The following is a 15,323-nucleotide window of genomic DNA, read 5'->3' on the forward strand; positions in this document are numbered from 1 at the left end:
TCTCTTTAAATGCTGCATTGGCTGTGGGGTAGTTGAAAAGCACTTGTTCATGGATCAAATGTTGATAGGTTTAACTCGGGCTGCAATATTCAGCTATGAGATGCAGAGCATGCATAGGGTGCTGAGAGCGCAGTGTCACATGCCTAATTCTTGCTGCTACACTGATATATATAATGCACACCTCCAAATGGTTTTGCCTCGCACCGCTGGGGTTTCTCAGAACTATAATACAGCAATATCTAATGTGACAGAGCATGGCATGTCATAACATGATCTAGTGTAACAAAAAATAGCATAGAGGTCCTACAAGCATTAAGGATATTTCTGCAGAGCTCTTTGAGTACATGTGTGTATTTGTGTATGTTTGTGTTATGGGAATATTGCTGCATATTGCTGTGTAGGTTATATGAGTGTAACAGAGTTATTATAAAATGTTTCCAGGAACTCAAAAATGCCATAAGTAATGCACCAGTACTGGCAACCACTGATTAAACAAACTTTTTGTATTTGATCTCACACTCCAATGGACAAGTAATGACTGCTGTGTTGGCTCAGCAAACATCCCTAGGACATACACCCTTAGTATATTACAGTGGCAAATTAGATTCAGTGATTAATGGTCAATTACCTTGTGAAATGGCACTGGCTTCTGCAACCTTTGCTATTGAAAAATCATCAATCTCTATGGTGTGCTAAGTGACATTGTATGTAGAGCATGATATGATATGATAGGACATTTACAACGTGCTTAATACCCAGATGTTTCTAAGCGCGGACCCGGGGATCAAACCTGTGGTGCTCTTTGTTGTCTTGCTTCCAAAGTGAGCACGTTGTCCCTGACCTATCCTCCCGAGACTCATGCAGTGTTTGCAATTCTTGAGTAATCCAACTGCACCCTTATCACACAAATGTCCTTGGCATATGGGGTAATTTTGTCAATCCCAACAATTCACATTGTGAGATGCCACGCATTGAACTATGCCATATTTTTTACATTACCTGTTGAAGAAGGTGAAGAAGTGCATGATTGTGTTAAATATGAAGGTTATGAAGATTATTTAATAACAGCAAGGGAGGACAAAGTTGAGGAAGGGGAGGTCCTCTTCGTTGATGGGTCATCAATGATTGATCAGGCGAGAGACACAGAGGTGCAGCAGTGGTGGACCTTGTAGATGGGGAATTTGAGGTTGTAGCTCAGAAAAGATCACCAACACATTATATGGCTCAGACAGCGGAAGTGATTGTATTATTTGAAGCATGAAAGGCATCCCAAGGCTGCTTGGTGACCATTTATTTGAAATCCGCATACGTGACCACCACCATACATTCAGGGTTATCCAGATGCAAAAGGAGGGGATTTCAGAGGACCAATGGCTCACATGTGCATGCAACATTATTGGAAATATTAATTCATCCCTTGACCTGCCCAATTCTCATAGTGGTGGTTAAATGTGCCGCCCACACCCAAAATATAGAAACCTGTTCCTCTTGGCAATAATGCAGCAGAGAAGGCCACCAAAGAAATGGTGTATCACAGGGAACCAGATGTCACTGCATATCCTAAAGTAGCTGTTAGGCAGAATTACATGCAGTACCCTTTGGGAACACTACACACAAATAAGACTACAGGTGTAAGGACAATCTCACCTTTGGTACAAGCCTATACTACACAGTTATGTGGTGGCAGTGGCTGAGCAGCCAGACTTATCTCAAGAGGGATGTGAGCAGTACACGATGTTACACAAGGACTTGCAATCACAGTAGTTCAAACAAACACTATTCAAGGTTTCTTGGTAAAAAAATATACATTTATTTACACAGTCAGTTGGATAACATTCCACTAGTAAGAAGCAGCTCAATATCACACTATTACACACTACGGTACATAACCAATACATTTCTGAACAAGTTAGGCTCCCTTGGAGTGGCAGCAAAATGGCACTTCAGTAACTTTCAAAAGAGGTAGAAAGACAAAGGTTAAAAAGAATTAAATCACAAATACTTTCAGAGGCAGGCAAATGGATTAAGTTCACTATAACAGACAATTCAATTCTATAGGCCTGGGCCAAAGTCAATGGTTCAGTGTCTTAGATAGGATAACACAGTTCTGGTAGTAAACGGTTAAGTCTTTGCCAATGTTCGAAGAAGTAGTTTGCCAGAAAAATAGTTATAGATCGGATTCACAAACTTTCACCACGGCAGAAATGATTTCCACACCGCGTTTGCACAGTACCTTAGGTATGAAGAAAAGCTGTAGCTGAGGCAGTTGTTCCTGGCAGTTCCTGCACATCTCGCTGTTACTGAGCTTCATTCGTGGGGACAAGAAGGAGGACATCGGGAGGTTCCTGCACTGCCGAGGGTAGAGGCCACCAGCTTGGCTAAGCATCGGTTTTAAGGTGTGAGTACCTTAAAGTCCACAAACTGGTATCCTTCTCACTGGCTATCCGGTTTTCAACAGCACTCTGATGAAAATTCAACCAGTTTGGAGACGGTGTCCAGGTGGCTTACGAGTTGGTTGTTCCCACCAGTTCAATCGAAGAAGTATTCCTTGAAGGGCTTCTCTGTCGATGGAGTTTCAGGAAATTTGGACCTGCAGCAGAGCTTCACTGGGCAAACCAATGGTCCAGGAGTTGCAGCAGATGTCTTCCTTCAGCTTGTCTTCGGTTCTTTTGTTCCAGTGCTCGACTCTGCCTTCCCAGAGACCTGCTTTTAAACAGTTTTCTCCCATTCATTCCTGCCTAGCTGTCACTCACCCAGCAGAGTGGCTGTCCTTGCCTGACAGTCAGCCAGCCAATCACACCAGAGTGCATTCAGGTCTCCTAGGAGACTAAGCACAGGGAGTTTTGGGCACCTCCCTCACATCCTGTCCACCCCAGACACTCAGGCACCAGAGGAGGGCTTCAGCTCTGAAGCCCGCAAAAGGGCATCGAAAAACGGGCCCAAACCTGGTTTGGCGCACAGAGTTAAACACAAGAAGGACCTTTCCTAAAAGAAATGCCGAGAAAAGATGACCAGAGTCTGTTTTTACAGAGGGTCATGGGCGCATATTGAAAAACATGGCTGATCCGATTTTTAGCTACTGGTGTTCGCGGTCAGGAGAAATCATGGTAGTTTGTTCGAAAACCACTGCCACCAGCCATTTCAAGAGGAAAGGGTAATATTTGACTGTTACAAGAGTGTTTAGACACAGGGATGCTAGGCAACCCCTCCAGCACTCTATAGGAAGATATGGTGTGCTGGGTCTGTGAATTAAATATGATGCCTATGGAGTTGTTTAACACTCCATATCAGAGAGCGCTAGAGGGCCTACCAAGATGGTGGCTCCCTGAAGAGCTCTGTGAAGCTCTGTATGAATCCTGATCATTCATAGCTTCTATGGTGGCTAATTATCCTGGCCTATCGACAGAAACATCAGCGTGTAATGGCGCCTGCATCGCGCCTAAAATCCCAGCGGAGTGTGCTCCCCTCGCCAGTACAGCCGCACCGACGGGACAAAGCAGTGAGGCCACGACCCCAACCATGCTTCCAAAGCCCGACACCTCCCCAGCCATGGCATACAGGGGCCAAGGGGGGAACCAACAGTGCCCTTCACCTACGCCATATTGGGTGGCGCATCGGGAATCCACAAGGCCGCCAGCAGCTGCAGGGGAGGATTCGCCCGACAGAATCAGTCAGGAGCGTGACACTCAGGAGCGGGGCAAATCTGCTCACCCCCGCGGGGCACAAGCAGACCCAGCACCACGGGAACAAGGTACTCTACCAAGTTCCCCGACCCCAGCTCCTGCCCATCCAGCCCAGCAGACCGACGGACAGTGAAATCACCGTACAGGAGGCTAAGTTTGGCTAAAATGATGTGCAGTAGAGGCACTCGCCCCCCTTACCGGTGCTCAACCAGAGAGGGCTAACGGCATCCGCACCTCAGATCTCCCGCCTGACAAGGACAATCGCACCATAGCAGGTACCGCACTCCAGAGAACGAGGCCCCCTCCCAGGGAAACACGCAACTTGTTTATATCGAACATTAGGAAAGTCAAACGGGCAGTGAAAGGAACGGGCTCCAAAGTCAATGCCCCCCCTTGACCCTCAAGACTACGAACAGACGGCAGCCCACAGCCCCATCTGAGCTCCCATATTCAGACTCCCTAATCAACGGGAAATCCCATTAATGAAGAAGGGTTCCCTGGACCAGAACTTGTTCGACCCTCCGGAAGATCGCAATGAGGGAGTAGCAAAGGTAGAAAGCACACATTCATGGTGGATAGTGGGTCCTGCAGGAAAAACAGATCAGGAGAGCTGATCCACCAGTAGCCCCGGTGCCCAGTACAGTCACTGACCTAAGGAACAGCAACCATTATACTAAGCGCCTCTGCCCCAAATCAACGGAACAAACCACCTTGAACAATTACTTAATGGCAGCACTCCGCACCGCACTCTAATGGGCGAGGCCCCCCTAGGCAGAACGAGCAATCTACTTAACCCGGCCATTGGGAAAGAAGAATGAAGGGTGTGGGGAACTGATCCTAAAGTTGAAATCGCCCTGATCCTTCCAGATGGTAAACAAGGGGCAACACCCCCCTGCTCTCCCACACTCAGACCCCCTAAACAACCAGCAAATACAAAGTACTCCCTGGGTCACAACTCCTCAGACCGCCTGCAGATGTGACATAAATGAGTAACGGAGGTGGAGAGGACATACCCACAGCGCACAAGAGGACAGGCGGGGATCACAGCCCACGACATCTTTCACAGCAGTATCTCTGGCACATCACAGCAATCACCATACCTGACACCCTGGGCCCAGATTAAGGTACCATAACACCGCTCCCAACCGCCCGAGTGTCTGAAGCTCTATCAGAAATCAATGCTAATGGCAACATTGACGAGCTGCTAAAAAGAGGCACACAGACAACTAAGCGGGACATGCCAGGTGGTGACTCCGCTCAACAGTTTGCAAAAATACTCCTGCTTCATCAGCGACACAACTGAATCTTCACAGGCCTCACCAAAATAAGATTAACAGGCAGCACAAGCCAACCGTGCCATAGTCCTCCCAGCACCCCTTGGCAACCCCACAAAACAAGAGCGAAGCCTACGACAGGATCACTCTGACAAATACCAGCGTCGAACCGTGGAAACGGAACCCCGCAAATGTCAGGCCCCCCCGGGCATAACCCTACCAGGGTACCCACAAGACCTTCGCATCGCTTATCAAGACACTCGCAATTCCAGAGCGATTAACCTAGCACAGTCAGATCCAACTTTCTCTCACCTCTGGCGACCTGTGCACAAGCAGTTCACCAAGATCCTATCACAACCCAGCTCTCAAACACTTGAATTTCACCATGGGAAAGACTGACAAATCCCAGCGCAAACTGAATTTCGAGCCCGGCACCTCCACCAAGTCGGCTAAACCGAACAGCAGACCGGAGTCACCCATACAAGACGCAATCCAAGAGGAAGAATACTCCCAAAAATCTGACATCACAGAAATCTTAATAAATCTAACGGCCAGAATAGGTAGCCTCGACTGTAGGATTGATGCACTGTCCTCCAAGGTGGACCAACTGCAGCACCGCCTGGAAAAACACGCAGATAGACTAGACACAGTTGAACAACAAGTCTCAGACCTAGATGACAGCACAGCATCATTAAGAACAAGGGTATCGACACTGGAAAACCAAATAAAGTCAGCAAGAGCAAAGAACGGGGACCTATAAGGACGCTCTCGCAGAAATAACATCAGACTAGTCGGAGTCAGGGAACAACAGCTATGTACACAAATGGAGCACCATGTCAAAAAAGATATGCATAGAACTCTTCGGAGTTGAGGCCCTTTCCCAGCTATTCGTAATAGAGAGATTTCACAGAATTCTGAACACTAAACCAATCCGAGGTGCAAATGCACGACCAATCATAGCAAAATTGCTCAACTACAAAGATCGAGATGCAATCCTGAATTTAGCCAGAGAAAAGGGGGACCTCCAGTTTGATGGAGACAACATTCAATTCTATCCAGATCACTCCCCAGCTGTCCAAGCACAAAGAAGATACTATGCAGCCATCAAACGCAGACTACAAGACAACCAGATATCGTATTCAATGTTCTTTCCCACAAAACTATGCATCCATTATGATGGAAAGGTCACATTTTTCAACACACCCGAAGAATCTAGCAGCTACCTGGACAGAACTGGCTGCAGACCCACTAATAATAACCCGTGATTACCACACAGGGACCAGATGAGGAGAGATCTGCCAGGAAAAAACTCCAGACCATTACCACAAGAACGACCTAGGCCACAAACATCACTGCAGACCTAGGTCCTACATTATTAAGGGGCCCTTCCCCTTGGAAGGCCACTAGCACCCCAAGCACGGCACTGTTAATGTTTTCACTTATGGGGGGGTACTATTGTGGGCCAGTTGGGGGGTGACATGCAAGGAAGGGTGAACAGAAACAGTTGTGGGAATGCGCCTTTAATGACCCACCTGTCTACTAACCCGGCAAAGCCCTACAGCCTCGCCTCAGCAATCATTAAAAATCAAAGGCTCTCCGCGTACTACCTCGTCGAAATAAAGACTCGCCGCCTAACACTCAACCACAGTTAAGCATCTTAAAGCCATCAACCAGAAAAATTCCAGTTGGAATATTAGAAGGGGCTCCTAACCGATAAAAACTCAGAGAATCCTTCAGAACCTCAAAACACACAAAATTGACATAGCTATGATTCAAGAGACCCATCTCCTTCTGGAGTAGGAACATCACTTGGTCCGGGAGTGGGGATGTCACAAGTGCTTTGCGTCATACTCGTCCTATTCAAGAGGAGTGGCCATTCTGATCGATAAAAAAAGCCAACTTCAATTTAATAGAATTCAAGAAAGACACCGAAGGGAGGACACTCCTGGTGAGGGGGATTCTTGCGGGAAAAGAAATAATCCTGGTGAACTCATACGCCCCCAATACTGATGGCCTGAACAACTTCAACTGGGTCATGTCACACTTTGAAAAGAGAGGTACTCCAACAATTATCTGGGTAGCAGACCTCAACACCAATGGACCCCCAAAAAGACAACTCACAAAACATATTCAGCAGGCGGTCTAAGGCTAGCATCCAGGTTAAGGAAATGTGTCTAGCATTTGATCTGATCGACGCGTGGAGACACTCAAACTGGGAATTAAGAGAATATACCTTCCTCTCAGCCACAATACCAGCTCATGTATAGACTACCTCCTGGTGTTAGCTCGAAGTCCGTTTCACTGTGGGGGCCTGCCAAATCCTCCCCAGGTCCTTCTCCAACCACTCCAGGATGACACTTGAACGAACCCTGCCCAACGTTAAACCGGCAATACTCCACTATGATTTAGGACAGGCTCGCTCTCAGACCAAGTGTTTGCGTCAGAACTACAACATGAAATTACAACTTTCCTGGAGGTAAACCAAGAATCAGTCAACTCAGCGGGCACTCTTTGGGAAGCACTAAAATGTTACATACGTGGGGTGTGCATAGCAAAGGAGAACGGAATCCTGAAACTGATCAGATGTGAACTGTCCGTCAGTGAAAACCAACTAAAAAAGCTCAAACTTGAATGCACCAACTCAAATGATCTGCACACCCATGATGAACTTAAAGGAGAGCTATTGAAATTCCGAGACACAGCAGACAGAGAGCTGAAGTTTTTAGAGCGCAGACACCAAGTCCCCCAATACGGTGAGGGTCAGAAGCCCGGAGCCCTCTTAGCACGTCTAATAGCAATCGACAAGAAACCCACTCACGTGGAAAGAGTATGCGATGCACAAGGAACTCTAGTGCACACAGAAGAAGAGATTGTTAACACGTTTCGCTCCTTCTATCAAGATCTGTATAGTTCTAAGCACACCACACATCCCGAAACACTGCGCAACTTCCTAAACAACACCAAACTCTACGGGGTAGAAAACAAGCTTTGTGAACCCTTCAACTCACCCATCTCAACAGAAGAAATTGCATTCGCTATAAAAAAATATACCCAACACCAAAGCCCCAGTCTCAGATGGCCGCACCGGCGAATTCTATATGGCCTTAGCGGCCACTATAGCCACTCTTCTCCTCCCAGTCTATGAAGAAGCCCTAGACCGGGGAATACTACCGCCAACGCTCCACAAAGCCAACGTTATCCTCCTACATAAAGCAGGCAAACCCCCTTAACATTGCGCCTCTTACAGGGCGATTTCTCTGATCAACCTGGACAACAAGATTCTGTCAAAAATCCTGACAGCACGTCTACTACCCCTCATGCCCGCATTAGTACTAGGTGATTAGTCAGGATTCATTCCCGGGCGGAGCACAACATTCAGTATCAGAAGGCTATTTGGTGTCATGGAAGCACTCGACCCCACACATCAAGCGATCACTGTCCTGCTCGACACCAAAAAGGCCTTCGACTCAGTCGAATGGACCTATCTCTTTCTGGTACTTAAGCAAATGGGCCTGGGGAAACTCTTCATTCAGATGGTCTCCCTAGTATACAATGACCCCCAATCCTCCATTATACTAGGCAACACAAAATTGGCAAGTATAAGCCTACAGCGTGGTATCAGGAAAGGTTGCCCACTATCAGCACTAATTTTTTCGCCGTGATAATGGAACCACTCGCTTTGCGGCTATGCTCCCAACAACCCCACAGAGGTCTCAGCCTTGGGCCTCATAGGCTAGTGATCTCCTTCTACGCTGACGACGTGGTCCTGTTTGTCCAAGAACCACAAATTAACCTCAATCCTATAATGCGCAAGGTGCTTAAGTTTAGCAACATATCTGGTTTGAAGACCAACCACTCCAAATCAGTGATATTCGCCCTGGCACAGAATACCCAAAAATGTGCAGACGATCACAGGTTTAAGTGGGAAAGTTTCCAGGTTTGCTATCTTAGTATTATCATGTCCCCAGACCACCGCGACATATATAAAGACAATTACGAGACAACGTTGGGGTGTCTCAAGAGCGTATACACAGATGGAAAACACTCCCATTAACACTGTGGGGCAGAGCCTCATTGATTAAGATGGTGATTCTCCCCAAACTCCTTTAACTATTCACAAACATACCATGGCTCCTCCCACTGTCCTTTTTTAAAAGAGTTAAGAGCCTAATCCTTGACCTACTTTGGGTGGAAAAACCAGCCGGCGTAGTTTATACAACACACATACTTCCAGCGGTACGCGGAGGCCTCACACTCCCCGACCTAGAGAGATACTATTGGGCAGCACAAGCACAATTTCTCAGCTACTGGTACGCCATGCACTTCATCCGACCACATGTCCAGATAAAACGAGCCCTTGTATCCCCAAACCTATTAAGAGTAGTCATTATGGGTCACCTTCCTGTACCACACAATACAATGAACACTCTCCGGGCCACGTATGCAATTTGGAAAATAAATGGCACAGAAATATGGTGTACAAACCAGATTCTCCCCCTTACTGCCAATCAAATTCATCCCAGGAGTCCCCTTCACGGCTGAGAAGGTCTTCCACCAATGGGTAGACAAACTCAACATTCAGAACATCGGTGACCTATTCCCCGAGGGTTTATTCATAACACCCCAGCTAGCCAGAGAAAGAGGAAGAAACACATTCCTTGATACATTCATCTACTTTAGACTCTGATACACGCTACAGACACTGTTCCCGACAATCCCCAAACAACCAACCACATAGGATCCCCAACACAATATGATTCAAGCGAAAGGCGAAGGGAGGCTAGTCTCGTTCATATATAGATCCCTACTAACAGACGCAGTAGCCATAGACACCCGAACAAAGACACAATGGGAAAAAGCTATCCAAACCATGATAACCAAAGAGGACTGGGCATGCATCCTCTGACAGACTCAAAAAGTGGCAATGAATACCCGTTTCAAAAAAATTCACTTCAATTTCATGCACCAGCCATAATATACCCCAGCCAAAAAATGCAGGCAACAACCAGAATCAGCGGCAACTTGCGAGAGTTGTGGCACCTTGGCAGCCGACTTTTTCCATCTCGCTTGGGATTGCCCTGAGGTGTCCCGATTCTGGGCCAAAGTATTACAAACAACAGCTGCGATAATAGGGGAGGATCTGTCACCAATCCCCACTGTAGCCCTCCTTGGTTTAACCAAACATTTGTCACCCTCGACAAGAAACTTGCAGATCTCTTCCTGGTACTAGCACGCAGGAGAATTGCTATGACATGGGGTTGAAGACCAGTCCCTACCCTGGCAATGTGGCGAAAGGACATAATTTATTGCCAAGACTTGGAAACAGAATTCGTAAGAACACAATCTCTGCACACATGCCCACCTGATATATGGGGCCCATACATAGCATATCTGCTTTCATCATCCAAAGATACTGCTTCAGAAACACAGACTCAATAAACAAATCAAAGTGGTCATCAATCAACCCGAGGAGCAATTGAACCTGAACCACAGAACGGAGACAAGGAAACAGAAAATGTAATATTGAACACTGACGGGGGACGGGGGGAGGGAACAAGGGTTGAGCAATGAGGCACAATTTGTTGTTGTTGCATATGTTTGAAAACTCCAACAAAAAAAAAATACTCCATATACAAAGAACACAAAAGTAAAACACACAGCAAAATACATGAAAGAGTGGGAAAAAAAGGCTCACACTCTTTCCAGGTAAAAATCTCAATCCTAGAAATCCAGAAAAGTTTCTGTGGGTCTCAAAAGGTAAGGGAAATTAGCACATTATTGAGAATTCTTCCTAACAGTAGCAAACATATATTTGCAGCTAGCAATACCATACACTGCAGTACCACGTTTGCAAATAATTTAACTACAAGGACAGGCACCCCAGGAAGAAAAGGAGCTTTGGGTGAAAAGGGGCTGCTCACCGTCACTTACTGATTTGATCTGGAGACAAAATGTTCCAGGTAAAGTATTAATGCCACAGGAGTTGCTATGGTTGCTTTTGAGCTGCTGCACTAACCAGCGCAAGTTTCAAAACAGCACATTGCAACTGATATCCATGAGGGCTGGTTTTTGCCCAACCTGCATGAATGAGTGAACACATTTGTGGCAAATTGCACAACGTGTCATCTTTGTAGCACTGGCAAGACTCTCAGGGCATTGTGTGGTACATAGCCCCGTCTCACTGGGCTTTTTTGGGAACTTCAAACTGACAAAGTGTATATGCTTAGCAAGTGCAGTAATTATTGTTACCTTATCATTGTAGTGTGTCTGTTTTCCTATTGGGTTGATGCATATCCTTGCACACAACCTGATGCTAAATCAGTAGCCACATTGTTGGTGCTCATGGTATTTCCTCACTGGGGGATATGTGAGTTTCTAAGATTTGATAAAGGAAGTCACCTTTTTAGCAAATTGTTTAGGGAATTGCATCCCTAATGGGGATATGGCATAAACTGCACTCAATATATCATGCTCAGGCCAACGGGATTGTGAAAAAGATTAACAGACTAATGAAGAGTAAATTGTCTTAGATATGAACTACGTTAGGGAGGAACTGGCTTCACTGTCACACTTTGGCTTTGTTTAGCCTGAGAACGCAGCCCAGTAAAGACCACCACCTTTCCCCGCCCAAGACAGGGAGAAGAATGCACACACCTCTCACTCCTACATGCACAACATCAGATGCTCACAGGGAAGCAGGAGTTTTGGACGAGGAGTTTCAGGGGTTGCCCACGGATGAACTGAATTTACCAGCATCACATTTATATCCACAGGAATAGGCCATTGTTAGAAAATGTATCTGCCGTTGGAATGAGCAGAGGTTATTTACTCCATGCCCTTTGCAGTTTGAGTGAAGGAGTTGCGGTATTGGGCCCACCTATCTGTTGTTCGGAAAGCACCCAGCACCACTAATTTAATGATATTACAACTGGTCGATCCTTATAATTTGATGAAAAGTTTTGATTTTTTGGTGTATTTTCCCACTGTATCTATCCCTCTGCAGGTTCAGGACTACAAGTGTTGTGTAATATATATGGCATGTTTTGTATGTTGTTTTCTTTTTGGTCTATATATAGTGCTTCTGTGGGTTTATTTTATATGGCTGGGTCATAAAAAGGGGGGTAGGGAAATCTATCTATCTATCTATCTATCTATCTATCTATCTATCTATCTATCTATCTATCTATCTATCTATCTATCTATCTATCTATCTATCTATCTACATTCTTGTATTGCGCCACTAACCCAAAGGCCTCAGGGCGCACACAGAAGAAAGAAAGAAGTCAGACAACAAATAGCAATGTCAAACAGGAGAAACACGAAACAGAGAGCCTTGAGAAACCAATCCTCACAAAGGCCAACAATATGGAAAGATATGGCCGGAAACTGAATTTGGTACCAAGAGTGCTGTACTAAAAGAGCAGATATGTCCTAACCTTTATAAAACAGAAAGGTCTTTAGTTGCTTCCTGAAGATAAGCAAAGAGTCACTATTAGCAAGATATTTGGGAAGTAAATGCCATAGAGCCGGTGCCCAAGAGTCAAAGCTAATACCCCCAAATCTTTTCAGGGTAAATGGAGGTTGAACCAAGACAGTATTACTGCTTGAGCGCAGAGGACAGGTAACTGGTTTCTTTTTAAGCCTAGCAGTAGGGTAGGTTGGAGCTTGACCATATAGGCATATAAACACAATGGTTAAGCCTTCATGATGTAAAAGCTGTTTCACTGGCAGCCAGTGTAGGCTGCGCCTAGCATCGGAAACGTGCATATTGCGCTTAAGGCCTATTACAGCACATACTGCACTATTCTGTATGTTCTGCAAGGTTTTAAGGTTGGCCTGCGAGGTACCAATCACCAGACTATTACAATAATCCAGCTTGCAGTTTACAATTGCAGCTGCGATCAAAGCAAGATTTTCTTTGGACAAATAAGGACGAATCTGCCATAAAAGCTGGATATAATAGTGTCAGGAGGATTTAAGGTAATTGGCCTGACGAGTGAAAGATAACTGAGGGTCAAAGTAGACCCCCAAAGTTTTTACAGATTTAGAAACAGAGATAGCATGTTGACCAATCAAGAAGTTGTCATATTTTGTGTTAAGTTTCTTTAGTCTCTGCTGGGTACCTAGGATGAACAGCTCAGTTTTGGTATTGTTAAGGGCTAAAGAGTTTAGCGCCATACACTTCTGAATTTCAGCAAAGATGGAGTTGATGTGCTCTGCATCTTTTAAATACTCACCAGTAAGTTTGATAACAATCTGTGTGTCGTCAGCATAATTGGCAAAATAAATGCCCATAGCTGACAAAAGGGCGCAGAGAAGACGAGAGTAAATGTTAAAGAGTAGAGGCGAAAGACATCAGCCCTGTGGAACATCACATAATAGTAGGGAAGCCATAGAATGAGCATTATCCTTAGTTACTCTCATGTTCCGTGGGCCCAAGAATGATTTGAACCAGGCAGATGCTTCAGAAGAACATCTACCAATTGTGATTAATCTATCCGCCAGGAGTTGATGATCGACTAGATCGAACGCGGCGGATAGATCTAATAATAACAACATGGCAGTATGACTTTTGTCAACAAGACCAGCAATGTAAGATTTTAAATCATAATGACATACATGTATCTTTGGGGATAACACGAACTAGGAGGGAAACTGATGGAGAGATAGAATACAATCAATATGAAGGGGTAATTCTTGTGACTGTGGCTGATGTGCACCTCCCCTAATCGGACAACATGTGGTAAAATCACATGCACAAAGTGGGGAAGAGGTCAAACAAGAACTGCTATGTCTGCTCGTTGATACATCATGTGACAGGAGCACCCAAGTTGTTTATACCACAAGATACGCTGTTTCTTATAGCCCAGTGTATGGCACACTTGGCCCTTTGTAGAGCATGACGTCTTTTACAAGGGCACACTGTCCAAACTTTACTAATGGACAGAGATGATGAAGAATGTGCCAAGACAAAAGAACAAGCCCATTGTAAAATAAGACCATTTCTGAAAGTGGAAGGAATGTTGTTTTCCAACAATAGATGGGAGGCAGGAGTAGTGAGCTGTGCAGTGGGGGGGGGGGGGGTTAGTGGGGTTTTTGCTAGATGTGGTGGCATGTGTGAAACAGAACTGTGAAGGTACATGGGGTAATTACGTGCCAAAATGTGCATGGTTCGAGTTAAGTGAAACACCAGGAAAAATATAGAGTCCAGAGGAGTCTTCCTTTTGACTTTGATAAAAATGCTCTTTATCTATCGGAACAAACACTTATTGTAATAAAACACTCTTCATCTCCAATATGACCAAAGCACAGCAGTGTTAATGGATGTGTTTTTGGTGTGTGTACAATACACATATCTACACCTCCTGCCATCATGGATGGGCGTTTGCTCATTGACCACCCTGCAATTAGTGGTTTTGGTAGTTCCTGATGCCCATTTTACTGTTATAAATGTGCTGCCCCCAGAACCAACTAAGCCCTGGTCTGACAAGCGTACCCATTGCTCACAAAGGTTTTGTCATCAGAAAAGATTGTACTATCTGTCCAAAGACTCATTTGATAAATTAAAGTTGATCCCAGATCATTATAGAGTTTTTACTAAAACTGAGACTTTTTTCACATCCCTCATGTTGCCAAATATCCAAACTGCAGTGAAAATGCCAAGTGTCTGCAGGTCACCAGGTGGGAGATGCTTTACCAGGCAGAGCAGGGTCTTAACCCTAATATGACTAAGTTACGAGCAATCAGGCTTCTGATATTCCAGAATAAATACATTCTGGATTTGCTCACGGTTATGGAAGTGGGTGTGTGCAAGAACATTGGTCTGTCTTGCAGAGCGTAACCCGCCCCAAATGGTACAGACAATGGGTCTTTGACCCATGCTATACGGGCCCTGCACAATTTAAGGATTGCAGTGGAGAAGGAAGCTGGAATGAACGCTGATGAGTGGTTCAACTCAATGCGCTCGTGGGCCAAGTCGTGGTTAGAAATAGCTGCAAAAATGTTGCTTCTTTTAGTGGCTTTTCTGCTCATACTTTTTTGTTTTAGTCAAATAATCCTGAGATGCTGCACAAAGACGTTTCCGAATAGTGCCATGATGATGTCAATAACAGCGGGTAGAGATCCTCATCTCACAAAAACACAAGTACACCCTGACTGATAGATGGGACAGAGTTGTAAGACCAATGATTGTGTAAATAGAGCAGGGTTTTGGACCCTGGGGTACCTTGCCCACACTCTCACCAGGCCCAGAGAATGATCTAGCGGGAGATGGAGGGTATAACTTTCTGACCCTTACATCTGGGATCCCCTTTCACATGGTCAGTAGCCCCACAAGCATAACATTTTCCAAATGTCTTTATGATTG

Source organism: Ambystoma mexicanum, chromosome 2p (genome assembly GCF_040938575.1).
Source record: "Ambystoma mexicanum isolate Mex_15411 chromosome 2p, UKY_AmexF1_1, whole genome shotgun sequence".
NCBI classification, from domain to species: Eukaryota; Metazoa; Chordata; class Amphibia; order Caudata; family Ambystomatidae; genus Ambystoma; species Ambystoma mexicanum.